This window comes from Lissotriton vulgaris, unplaced genomic scaffold, assembly GCF_964263255.1.
Source record: "Lissotriton vulgaris unplaced genomic scaffold, aLisVul1.2 SCAFFOLD_2257, whole genome shotgun sequence".
Taxonomy (NCBI): domain Eukaryota; kingdom Metazoa; phylum Chordata; class Amphibia; order Caudata; family Salamandridae; genus Lissotriton; species Lissotriton vulgaris.
The window spans coordinates 5499-19544 of record NW_028255757.1 but is presented as its reverse complement, the minus strand read 5'-3'; the positions used below and the strand labels follow the sequence as shown (position 1 = coordinate 19544).

General features: G+C 39.4%; 1 pseudogene across 1 annotated transcript in view; it reads left to right on the top strand.

The window, feature by feature from the left end:
- Nucleotides 1-13652, top strand: part of LOC147659012 (sialic acid-binding Ig-like lectin 13) — a 197138-nt pseudogene extending 183486 nt beyond the window's left edge. Inside the window, exon 3 of the transcript XR_015307337.1 lies at nt 13333-13652. The product of XR_015307337.1 is annotated as a sialic acid-binding Ig-like lectin 13 (transcript). The remainder of the gene's footprint in view (nt 1-13332) is intronic.
- Nucleotides 13653-14046: the final 394 nt, after the last annotated feature.

Here is a 14046-nt window from a genome sequence, read left to right as displayed (position 1 = left end):
CAATGAAATTCACAGAAAAAACCATAGGTTATAGACCATATATAGTTAGGAATTTGCATTTACAAAACCTTGAAAATTCACTGAAAAAACCATAGGTTATAGACCATATATAGTTAGGGATTAGCATTTAAAAAACCTTATTTTATTTGCACAAAACCATTGAAATTCCATATATAGTTAGTTGCACTAACTATATATCGCGGACCCGCAATCCACTGCTAATGATGTCACATATTACATCATTCATGACATGGTCAGTGACATCACTGATGACATCACTGATGACATCTCAAATGACATCACTGATGACATCACTGATGACATCTCAAATGACATCACTGATGACATCACTGACATCTCATTTGATATTACTGATTACATCACTGATGATATCATTTATGTGATAATACATCTTCAGACTCTAATATAACCTTAGATACACTCAGTGTAAACAGGCACTCACAGACTGTCACACATCCATGGAGTTACTCACACACCTAGTCAGTCATGCAAAGAATCAATCACATCTCCATTTCCTCAACTATACAGTTATACACACCTTACTTATTCAAACATATAGTAACACATATTTACTCTCTTATACAATCCTTGATACAAGTTCACAATGATTCATACAGCCACTCACACATTCACTGGCTCTTATGTTCAGTTATTTATATATGTCAACTCTCACATGGAGTGTGTTTTACATATGTACTTACTTTGACATGTAGCACTGAGATATCCATTCACTCACCAATATACTCATGCACACAGTCAACTGTCCATACAGCTGTTTCTACATGCACTTTTGAACCCATACACCTAGGGAATCAACTGCTCACACATCTATGCACAGAGTTATACACCTCCCAGCCACCCACACACATACTCAGTCTCCCATACAAATACTTGGGCAACCATTCAATAACCCATATAGTTACTGATATAGCTACTGATTTAAACATGCAGCAGTTTACAGAACAACATAAATAATGATTGCCAAATTAAGACACTTTAATCACTAACCCATACACTCAGTGAGACACATTTAATCATTCTCTCATACAGTCAGTCATGCACCTACTAAATCCTTCATCCAGACACTTATACATCCACTCATTCTTCAATATGTAAGACATATTTTAACTTTACAGAAACATACAGTCACTGGGTGTTGTCATCAGTGATGTCATCAGTGATGTCATTTGAGATGTCATCAGTGATGTCATCAGTGATGTCACTGACCATGTCATGAATGATGTAATATGTGACATCATTAGCAGTGGATTGCGGGTCCGCGATATATAGTTAGTGCAACTAACTATATATGGAATTTCAATGGTTTTGTGCAAATAAAATAAGGTTTTTTAAATGCTAATCCCTAACTATATATGGTCTATAACCTATGGTTTTTTCAGTGAATATATATATATATACCATACAAAGCGGCGTCCCAAGCGTGCTCTCAGATGCAAATTATCCACACTTACACGGCAGGTCTGTCAGCAAAGGTAGGGTTTATTCACGCCATAAGCCCTACGTGATGCGTTTTGCACTCCTTGAGTGCTTGTTCACACAATGGTAATCACAAAGTTTGCCGTATTTACTGTGTGCTCTGTATCAACCAAAATGACGGACTTACAAACAAATGCTGTGATATGTAGCGCCATCTTGGAGTTATCGGATGTTGTATCATTATGTACATAAGCTTACAAAGTTGTACAAGTTATAATAAACAATACTGTAGTACATCTCTAAATATGGTGTATTCCTGAAAGTAGCTCATTGATAGACTAATCCAGTCAAATATACAATACATATACAATGTCTGAAAGGTTCCGGATAGTCACATCGTAATTGTAATAATGGCGTTTTTTGTGAGTCCGTTTACAAAAGCCGTGCCTTAGTGTGTAAATCTAGCTGAAAATATGCTTTGTTTGAACAGGGGAAGAGCCGGCGTACGTGGAATGATCACATGTCCTGCCTGCCCAATCAAAAGCATTGATGACTGGTTGTTACGGTAACTGTTACCCGTTACCGGCACGTGGGCATATTCTTCCAATCATCTATTATGGAAGGTTGCCATGGCTAATATAAAGCTCGAACCTCATCGGAACGAATAAGTAGTGCATGTAGATCACACCATAGATGCCGATGGCATATGATTTGCAAAATGCAAATCCTATACATTCCTATAATGAATGTATACCATCCCCTAATATGTGGGGAGTCTGGATGTACTGAACAGGGCACATATGTATGACGTGACTCCACCTCAATATGTACAATGTCTATGAGGCGCGATTTGTATCCCCTGGTTAGTGGGAAAGTAATGTATATACAAATGTATATAGTGTGTCACCCTAAATAGTGGGTTATTCTATATGCTTCAATTACAGCATGGTGTATTACCCTAGATAGTGGGTTGTAACATTGGTATCCAATACATCATTGACAGTTATACATGGCAAGACAATGTTATATGAACTTCCCATAAGAGTACACACTTATGTCAAAAAAGGCAAAACTTTGATTACACTGATATGATCAGGCCAAAAAACCTGTGCTCCAATTTACCGCAAACGGTAAAATATCAACCTAAATCAAAGTGCACCGTGATTCAGTCCAAAATAGCAAAATTAAAAATTAAAAAAGACATACTTGGAGCGAAGAATAGAGAAAGCCAACGTTGAAAGGAATAGGGTGCAGTTGTCGCAAGCCTGAGACAGAGTCCCTCCCTTTCAACCTGTTGGAGAAAGTACATAAAAGAGAATGTATCTATACATTTATATATTATACAAAAATGCAACCATTAGCCATGTAAGTGTACATTATATTCTTCATTAAGGTTGTGTCCTTTTGGAAAACGGGTACAGAGACCTATGATATGCCTCGATTCCCGTTGCCTCAGTTTCAAAGCACGGTTACCACCTCTGGCAGAGAGGATCACCTGTTCAATAATATAGTATTTCAAAAGTTTGGCATTGGAAAAATGGTGACTCTCAAAATGGCGAGCAATCGGATATTGTTTATCCTTATTAGTTATGGCTCTGGTATGTTCAAGTATTCGTTGTTTTGCCATTTTCGTGGTGCTCCCTATGTACTTTAGATCACATGGACTTACCAATACATAGACCACAAACATGGTAGTACATGTTAGAAATTGTTTGATCACTTCCATCTTACTCGTACTGGGATTCCAATATTCCTTTACCATCTGGCTGTTAGCACAAGCTTTGCAGTGACCGCAAGGAAAAAAGCCGGGGAGATCGACCCTTCGTGGTGTACTATCACTGATAATGTTATGCACCAAGAGATCACTCAAATTGCGGCCCCTGCGATATGTGATACTAGGTCTGGAAGGGATGGTATTTCCTATTATAGGATCGTTCTTAAGGATTTCCCAGTTTCTAGTGATACTTTTTTTGATTTGTTTGTAGTTGCCATTGTAATTAAGGATGATACGGGTCACATTTTCATCCTCCATTTTATCATCATCCTTCCTCAAATTGCTGAGCAGGTCTTTGCGTTCTACTTGTTTCACTCTATTGATAGCTTGTTTGATAACCCATTTGGGGTATCCTCTGGCTGTAAATCTTTCCACCATTAGTGTTTCTTCCATCAGATAGTCTTCCATGGTGCTACAGTTTCGTTTCGCCCTAAGCAGTTCTCCATAAGGGATGCTCCACTTTAAAGGTTCAGGGTGGCTGCTCAGCGCGTGCAGTAGTGTGTTACCTGCTGTTGTTTTCCGAAACAGTACGGTTTTAAGTTTCTTATTCTGCACTTGCACCTTGGTGTCCAGATATTCAATTTCTGTGTTGCTAATATTACTCGTAAGAGTGATATTGTTACTGTTAATATTGAGTTTAGAAATGAATTCTGTGGCCATTTCTTCACTTCGTTTCCAGATAAGGAAAATATTGTCTATGTATCGTAGCCACATAGTGACTTTTTGGAAGTCTTCTTTCAGATCTGGTCTGTGTCTGATGTCCGCCTCCCATGCGCCCATGAACAAGTTGGCAAAGCTCGGGGCAAAACATGTGCCCATCGCTGTGCCATGTGTTTGAATATAAACGTCATCATTGAACAGAAAGAAGTTGTTAACCAGACAATGTCTGATCATGTCCAATATCATGGTAGTATGTCCAAGATACTTGATGTTACGGTTTTTCAAGAATCTGGCGCATGCCTCAATCCCTTGTGTGTGCTCTATTGAGGTATATAATGAGCTGACATCTAGAGTTATGAGAAGCTGTTTGCTTTCCCACTTGACATCCTTGATTTTGTCAAGGAAGTCTTTCGTGTCTTGTACGTATGTTGGTAGGCTCTTCACATATTCTTGTAGAAAATAATCTACGTATCTGGAGATGTTTTCCAGAACGCTCCCTCTAGACGAAATGATAGGTCTGCCTGGGGGATTATGTTTGCATTTGTGCACCTTCGGAAGTAGGTATAATATAGGAAGAACGGGATACTCCTGTTTAAGATAACAATATTCCTCCCACTCAATCCATCCTTTATCTCTCCAATCTGTAAGTTTGTCCCAGATTGTAGTAATGCTCAAGTTATATTCCAATCTGTTACTCCTTTTATAGGTTTTGACATCATCTAGTTGCCTTTGTGCTTCCCCTATGTACATGGCTTTGGGTAAAATGACAATATTGCCATCCTTATCTGCAGGTCGGATGACAATGCTGTCATCCTCTGCTAGTTCTTTCATTGCTAATTTTTCTGTTGAAGTTAGATTGTGTTTGAAACTTTTCATTTTCTTGGGCCAATTCTGGCTCCTGTATTGAAAAAGTTCCTTGCCCACCATTTCCTGAAAAGTGTCAATATTATCATGGTACAGTTTGGGGGTAAAGGTGGATCGTGGTTTAAACCTACTTCTGGTATTGCTGTCATGTTGTATTTCTAGTGCCTCTAGAATGCGTTTAGCTTCCATGCTTATCTCATGCTCATCCATTTCATTGCTTATCTCGTCTAAAGCCATCAAATTGTCTATATCCCCAATAATCAGATTCTCCTCCACATCTCTGGAATTACTTAGACATTCATTTCTGCTCCTGGCAGGTTTCAATGCATGCCATTTCTTAAGTTTTAGTTTACGACAGAATTTAAAAAGATCGATCTTGTCATCCACGTAATTCATAGGTACTGAAGGACAGAAGGAAAGACCTAGACAGAGAGTACGTTTATCTTTGTTGTTAATGTCTCGTGAGGAAAGGTTAATAATAGAATGATTTACCTGGTTTTCATCCATCATTAGTATTTCTTGTTTTGGCCTTTCTTGTTTCCCACTTGACCTTGTGCTCTGTTTCCTCCTCTGTTTGTATTTCTTCCTCTTCTTGTCCCGGTACCTCTTGGCCTTCCTCTTACGGGTGAGGGAGTTTGCTGGTTCTTGGCCTGTAGTCATGCAGATGCCCTGGTGGCTTGCCGGCTCTGATTCATGAGCCGGTACATCTCTAAAAAATTGGGTTTTGCCTTCTGTGCTGTGTCCCCTGCGGCCATTCCACTGCATGTGCTGTTGGTGGACTCCGAGTTATCTGTAAGAGATGCACTGGTATACTCATCATCTCCATCCACTTCTTCGTTGTCTACTCCGATATTGCTGACTTTTTGTTGGATCGCATCGTAGAGATGATCATATTTCTTGGCATGAGTCAGTATTCTCCCTGACTCATAATCACCACAGTCCCTGTGGAGTTTGTATTGTTTTCTTTTTTTAATGTCATCTTCCAGTGCTTTGAGTCTTAATTTCATCTCACCAATATATTCGACAATAACTTCTTGGTCTTGATGTTTGTTCAGCTCTTCTGCAATGTCTTCGATCTCTTTTTTGATTTTCGTTCTGTCCGCCCAGGCATACTTCACCAGAATCTGCATCATGACTTTGGAGCTTTGAGCAGAGTTTGCAGCCCAATCCTCCATCATTTGGGGATCACGGGATTCATAGGAGGGGGTGATGTAGATTCGTAGGCCTCTCGGAACCATATTTTTCTCCAGGTAGTCCTCAAGAGATGTGGCTTCCCACCACTTTGAAACCTCATGTTTATGGAGTTTCTCATATTTCCTTAATAGGTCCATAATCGGTTTGTTCGCACTTGCGGGCATTGTTATTGATGCGCCTTTACCTGGCGCCCTGGCGAACAAAGAGAGTGCAGCTTCTCTTCTCTCTTTTTCTTCCTCCATTCCGAACGCTCAATCCCTTGACAGACACCGCACTGTTAGCGTGGAAATCGCACCACTCCGTGAGTACTAGGAGTTCCCCCTCGTCATCTGTAGTTATATTGTTGACTTCACTTCAGTCTGTCATGTATAACTGTCAATGATGTATTGGATACCAATGTTACAACCCACTATCTAGGGTAATAAACCATGCTGTAATTGAAGCATATAGAATAACCCACTATTTAGGGTGACACACTATATACATTTGTATATACATTACTTTCCCACTAACCAGGGGATACAAATCGCGCCTCATAGACATTGTACATATTGAGGTGGAGTCACGTCATACATATGTGCCCCGTTCAGTGCATCCAGACTCCCCACATATTAGGGGATGGTATACATTCATTATAGGAATGTATAGGATTTGCATTTTGCAAATCATATGCCATCGGCGTCTATGGTGTGATCTACATGCACTACTTATTCGTTCCGATGAGGTTCGAGCTTTATATTAGCCATGGCAACCTTCCATAATAGATGATTGGAAGAATATGCCCACGTGCCGGTAACGGGTAACAGTTACCGTAACAACCAGTCATCAATGCTTTTGATTGGGCAGGCAGGACATGTGATCATTCCACGTACGCCGGCTCTTCCCCTGTTCAAACAAAGCATAATTTCAGCTAGATTTACACACTAAGACACAGCTTTTGTAAACGGACTCACAAAAAACGCCATTATTACAATTACGATGTGACTATCCGGAACCTTTCAGACATTATATATGTATTGTATATTTGACTGGATTAGTCTATCAATGAGCTACTTTCAGGAATACACCATATTTAGAGATGTACTACAGTATTGTTTATTATAACTTGTACAACTTTGTAAGCTTATGTACATAATGATACAACATCCGATAACTCCAAGATGGCGCTACATATCACAGCATTTGTTTGTAAGTCCGTCATTTATGTTGATACAGAGCACACAGTAAATACGGCAAACTTTGTGATTACCATTGTGTGAACAAGCACTCAAGGAGTGCGAAACGCGTCACGTAGGGCTTATGGCGTGAATAAACCCTACCTTTGCTGACAGACCTGCCGTGTAAGTGTGGATAATTTGCATCTGAGAGCACGCTTGGGACACCGCTTTGTATGGTATATGATTGCCGGGTGCTTCACCGGCAGCGTGCCACCCCCACTTGACGAGGGATACTCCAGAGAAGCGATCTTTGGACTGATATATATATATATATGTATATGTATATGTATATATATATATATATATATATATATATATATATATATATATATATATATATATATATATATATATATATATATATATTACCTACTGGCGGTCGCCAGTAGGTATATATAGTTAGGATTTTTTTGAATGGGGATTTCTGAAAATTCTATGTTGAATAACTTTGGCGTTGATGGACGGAATTGGCTGAAATTTTCAGGAAAATGACACATTTCTGTTTCTGAGCGTCCCCTGAAAGTTTGGGGGGGTTTCGTCAAGCGGGGGCGAGAAAAAAGGGGGGTCCCAAAACGTGTTTTTAACATTGAGTTTTCCATAGGGCGGTTGGACTCACTTTTAGCTCGAACGGCTGAATGGATTTCTATGAAACTTGGCAAAATTGTAGAGACTGTTTGCCCGATGTGCCTTTGCTAGGTCTCAAGATTTGTCCTCCAGTGGATTTTGAGAAATTAACTTTCAAAAAAATATGTATATCTGTGACAGCGTCCCGGTTAGTGCCCCGGTTCGCGTACCAGACGCATAACAGAACTTTGCGAGGAGAAGCGGATTGGCTCTCCGGTGACTGTCAACATTCTAAACAGTCCGGAGCGGCCGCCATCTTGTCTCTCGGTAGGATCGAGTGGCAAGAGGTGGAAATAAACGAAGGGGGAAATGAATGAAAGGGGGAAAGTTAGACCCCTCCTGACCCCCTAGGATTGATGTGGGGGCTATTAAAGGGCCCCGCGGGGCAAAAAAATAAAATAATTTTTTTTTCGATTTTTTGCGGTGGAAGCGCTCACCGGTACGCGAACCGGGTAGCTCACCGGTAGCGTAACGGGAGTCCACCATCTTGTGTTTCGGACGAATTTAGTCACAAGATGGAGGATAAACAATGTTGGGAATGAGTATAAGGGGGCATGGGAGACATATCCTGACCCCCTAGGTTTTCTGAGGGTGGCTGAGGAGGCCCATAGATGTAAAAAAAAAAAAACTTTCGTTCCGGAAAGCGTAACAAGGGGAAAACCAAGGGAAATAGTAAAATAATATTTTAGAGTGCTTTGAGGTAGGGTAGCTCTGAATAGAGCTGCTGTGTTGTGTGGGTGATGTAAGTACCAACATGTAGGTACCAATGAAGAGTCTAAAATTCAATATACACCGTCTCCTCTGTAGATATTTTGTATGTTCTAATATGGGTTATTTAAATGTAAATGTGTGGAAAAGCACTTCATGCTTTAAAGCAATTGTATTTTTGAACTGATTGTTCTTTCCTCTTAGTCCTCCTCTTTTTTTTTTTCCCCACACTCTTCTTCAGCATGATAGTTGATAAATTTGTTCCCTCAAAAAATGTATATACATAAAAAAATTATATTAAATACATGTAAAATATATTTTTCCTTTAAAAGAAGAATACATTTTACAGCTTTTCATATTTGCTATTAACCCCTTTGATGCTGATGACAGAACGGTTCCGTCATCAGCATCGGCTGAGCTGTGCTGATGACGGAACCGTTCCGTCATGACTCCGCCCGCGCAAGGCGGAGTCAGCATGGGCGGGAAATTCGCGCCGCACGGATGCGGTTAAAAAACCATTGAAATTCACTGAAAAAACCATAGGTTATAGACCATATATAGTTAGGAATTAGCATTTACAAAACCTTGAAAATTCACTGAATAAACCATAGGTTATAGACCATATATAGTTAGGAATTAGCATTTACAAAACCTTATTTTACTCACACAAAACCATTGAAATTCGCATATATAGTTAGTTGCACTAACTATATATCGCGCACCCGCAATCCACTGCTGATCATGTCACATATTACATCATTCATGACATGGTCAGTGACATCACTGATGACATCACTGATGACATCTCAAATGACATCACTGATGACATCACTGATGACAACATCCAGTGACTGTATGTTTCTGTAAAGTTAAAATATGTCTTACATATTGAAGAATGAGTGGATGTATAAGTGTCTGGATGAAGGATTTAGTAGGTGCATGACTGACTGTATGAGTGAGTGATTAAATGTGTCTCACTGAGTGCATGGGTTAGTGACTAAACTGTCTTAATTTGTGCATCATTATGTCTGTTGTTCTGTAAACTGCTGCATGTGTTGATCAGTAGCTATATGAGTAACTATAGGGGTTATTGATTAGTTGCCCAAGTATTTGTATGGGAGACTGAGTGTGTGTGTGAGTGGCTGGGAGGTGTATGACTCTGTGCATAGATGTGTGAGCAGTTGATTCACTAGATGCATGGGTTCAAAAGTGCATGTGGAAACAGCTGTATGGGCGGTTGACTGTGTGCATGAGTGTATTGGTGAGTGAATGGATATCTCAGTGCTACATGTCAAAGTAAGTACATATGTAAAACACAGTACATGTGAGAGTTGACATATATAAATAACTTTGCAAAAGAGCCAGTGAATGTGTGAGTGGCTGTATGGATCATTGTGAACTTGTATCAGGGATGGTATAAGAGAGTAAATATGTGTTTGTATATGTTTGAATAAGTAAGATGTGAATAACTGTATAGTTGAGGAAATGGAGGTGTGATTGATTCTTTGCATGACTGACTAGGTGTGTGAGTAACTCCATGGATGAGTGACAGTCTGTGAGTGTCTGTTTACACTGAGTGTATCTAAGGTTATATTAGAGTCTGAAGAGGTTCATCGTATAATCACATGAATGATGTCATCAGTGATGTGATCAGTAATGTCAAATGAGATGTCATCAGTGATGTCATCAGTGATGTCATTTGAGATGTCATCAGTGATGTCATTTGAGATGTCATCAGTGATGTCATTTGAGATGTCATCAGTGATATCATCAGTGATGTCATTTGAGATGTCATCAGTGATGTCATCAGTGATGTCACTGACCATGTCATGAATGATGTAATATGTGACATGATCAGCAGTGAGTATAAGTATAAGTATAAACCGTTTTGTAACGCGCTCTGTTACTGGAGAGTATCCTGGCGCGGGGAAAAAGACAGAGAGGCAGAGAACAAGCAGTGGATTGCGGGTGCTCGATATATAGTTAGTGCAACTAACTATATATGCAAATTTCAATGGTTTTGCGTGAGTAAAATAAGGTTTTGTAAATGCTAATTCCTAACTATATATGGTCTATAACCTATGGTTTTTTCAGTGAATATATATATATATATATGTGGAGAAGTGTGACTGACTGGTTAGAGGAGGCATACCCTGAAGCTGAGGTCAGACCCGGGACCGGGGTTCGATTCCCGACGCGGCAAGGTCCTGAACCCAATTGTCCACGGACTCGATAATTCTCGCTTCGGTGCCCACTCTAAGCACGAGTTCACACTATGCAGCTCTGGGTAATAGTGGTGTGTGGAGTATAAATGTGTGAAACTAAAAACGGACTTGTCACTACCGTGATCAAGAACAGTTTTGTTCAAAACGCGTAGGTGAAGGAAGTATGATGGAGCTGAAATAAATCGTGTTGAAATCACCTGAGAAGAGTGCGGCGTTATTTTTAAATTGCTACAAAATATATATAAATATGAAGTATCCAAACGACCGAGAGACTCTCTGTTGGTTGACAAATCACTGGAAACAGAGAGTATGAATAATGAAGGGACCAGCCAAAATCTCAGATTTATAACAACACACAGTAAACTAACGAAAGCAGTACGGAAATGTTTGAATAAATACTGTCCAGTATTAGGAACAGACAAAGACCTTGCAGGTTGCATTGGATCTAATCCCCAGATCACTTTCAAAAGAGCAAGATCACTGAGAGACACTTTATGCAGAGCGGCTGAAATAACCAAACCTGGGATCCCTGGTATTCAAGGCTTCTATACATGTCGAAGCTGCAAAGCCTGCAAAAACAGCATAAACAAGAAAGAATGTATATTGTCCTCAGTATGTAGACCCTATGTGATCAAGAAACACACATCGTGTAACACTGAGTACGCGGTATATGCGTTATTCTGTCAATGCGGATTAGCCTACATTGGAAGCACCATCCAAAAGGCCAAAATCCGTATTTTAGAACATTTACGTGCTATAAAAAATTTAGGCAAAACTTATCCAATGGCGCGTCATTTCCAAAGCCACCATGAACAAAATACGAACTTACTCAGCTTTGTGGTACTTGACTTTGTAAAAGCGGATGTGAGAGGTGGTGATAGACTTAAAGAACTGCATAGACTCAAATCTAAGCTTATCATCCAATATAAGACAATGACCCCATTAGGCCATAAACTTGATGAGGAATTAGCTGTACACCTGGGATGATCATATTGAAGACTGTCTGATAGTTGAATTCTTTAATAATGCATTTCCTAATTTTGTGCGCTAAAGTCTTTAAGCCGCGAGCTTATTGTGTTTTTAAATGTTGTGTTTTATTATTGTACGTAGTTGTTTTTCTTTGAGGTGACACATTTTTTTATTTATTTTTTTAGATGAGATTTGACTAAGCTGAAGACAGAAACATTTCTAGCTAGAACATTCTATTGCCAAGCTTTTATATGCTCTAGCCCACTGGTGCATCACAAACGCAGAATATGTTGAAAATCAATAATTTTCATGTGCGTTATATTTCCCAATTTTGAATTGTAGTTAATGAATTACGAAGGATATTATTAATTACCCACTTGGGAGCGATACCTTCAATTGTGTATTTCAGTATGATAACTGTCTTATAGGGGAGTATGATGCATGAGACTGTATCTTTAAATGTTATCAGTCACATAATTGTTGTTTAAAATATTTTGCGAGAAGGAGCAGCGGCAAAATGCTATTGCGCGATTTAAATACAGCGTGCTAGAAAAGTAAATAAGATGCATAGTGTATGTATACATTGAGAATCAATGTCAGCGTGAGTCTTTCTTCATTTTGTTACATTGTAATCATGTGGTTATAAAAAAGAAAGCAACGCGAAGACAGGCACTTGTGAACAATGGAGTGTTAATGAAACGCGTTGAGTGCTACTTGCCATTAGACCCGAGTGAAATAAAACGGAGGTTTACTGCAGCAGATCTTGTGTCCGTGATTGCTGTCCCGGTTGGAGTGTGTGACGGCTTTGGCGTATTTGTTTGAGGCTGCCTGCCTCATCACGGACCGCCGCCATGGAGTGGCTGGGGAAAGGCACAGTGAGCCTTTGCTCAAAACTTTGACTTTGATATATTTATATATATATATATATCCATAGCATGCGTCCCGTAGAAGCCCGACCACGTCCACCTGATGGTACTGGTGCAATGCAGCGGGCACGTGTCCGGTAAATAATGTAACATGTAAAAGCGGCACCTCACAAGTTGGTGAGGCACAAAGAAGATTGAACTCAGCATACTGCTTTCAGATTAATTTATTTTCGGCAATGAGTTTCAACCTCAACAGGTTTTCGTCAAGGTCTCATTTACATATTGTGCCATATCCACCATAGAAATAGCATACAAGTGAAATACATGAAGAAGATACTGCCATAAAATTTCACAGAGAACATTGGGGTGCATAAAAAGAACGAAATGACTAATTAGTCCTAGTTTATATAATTAATCCATGACAGAATTATTATCAAAATAAAATAAAGATGACCAATTTGTAGACATGAAAAACAGCTGTAAATAAACAATCAACTATAAAAGCCAAGTATCCTAACCAGAACAAACATTTAAAACCCACTCGAGTTGACACATCATGATATGATAACCAAGTGGCCAACTTTTATAACACATTCTTCCTGACAGTTACCAATTTTTCTTCCTCAGTTGTGTTTGGTGGCTAAAACTCCCTGATTTGATTTTCATAATCTCCCAATTTCATATTCTAAAATGTTGGGATGTATGATTTTGTTATCTAGACTGAGTTTTTTTATGTAAGAAAAAAAATTAGCATTTTGATTTCTGTCTTCTAGATCTTCAGGACAAGCCGGAAATCTCCCTCCCTGATCGAGTGATTGAGGGTAAATCGGTGACTGTGAAGTGCACTGCGCCCGGGAGGTGCTCCGGCACCACCCCGGAGATAACCTGGAGCGCTGAGTCAGAGTTTAAATATCGCGAAGTTTCTACTACTTATAATCTGGACGGCACCAGAACCTATACATCTACTATCACATCCATAGCCGCGATGGAGCATAACAACACACGTCTGTCTTGCACCGCATACTTTCCAGCTGTGAGGAAATTCACTACAAGCAGCGTCTCTCTGACTGTTGACTGTAAGTACCGCCTTTAACCACTGCACAGAATAACAATCTCAGGGAATGTTAGTTTGATTCCGATACGACCAGGGTCCCGACCTCTTACTGTTTGTTACAGTGGTGGCAAAAGCCGTGATGCAGGCTTTTATCAATTTCAGAGACACTTAAAAAAAATAACTATCCACAATCCTAAAGTTAAGAAATCTTTTAAATAATAAATAGCAGAGGAGCAATATCTTAAAAGTGGAGTTTTGAGGAAAAATAGAACAAATTTAAACCAACTTTCACAAGCAAATTCACCTATTGTACCTGCAAATGAAGTTATAGCAAGTTGTGAAGATAAGCTTTTCAAAACCTTAGCAGAGGAACTTGAATTTTCAACAACACATTTCAAGCATGAAAGGACATGTTTTAGGAGTAAAAGGTAAG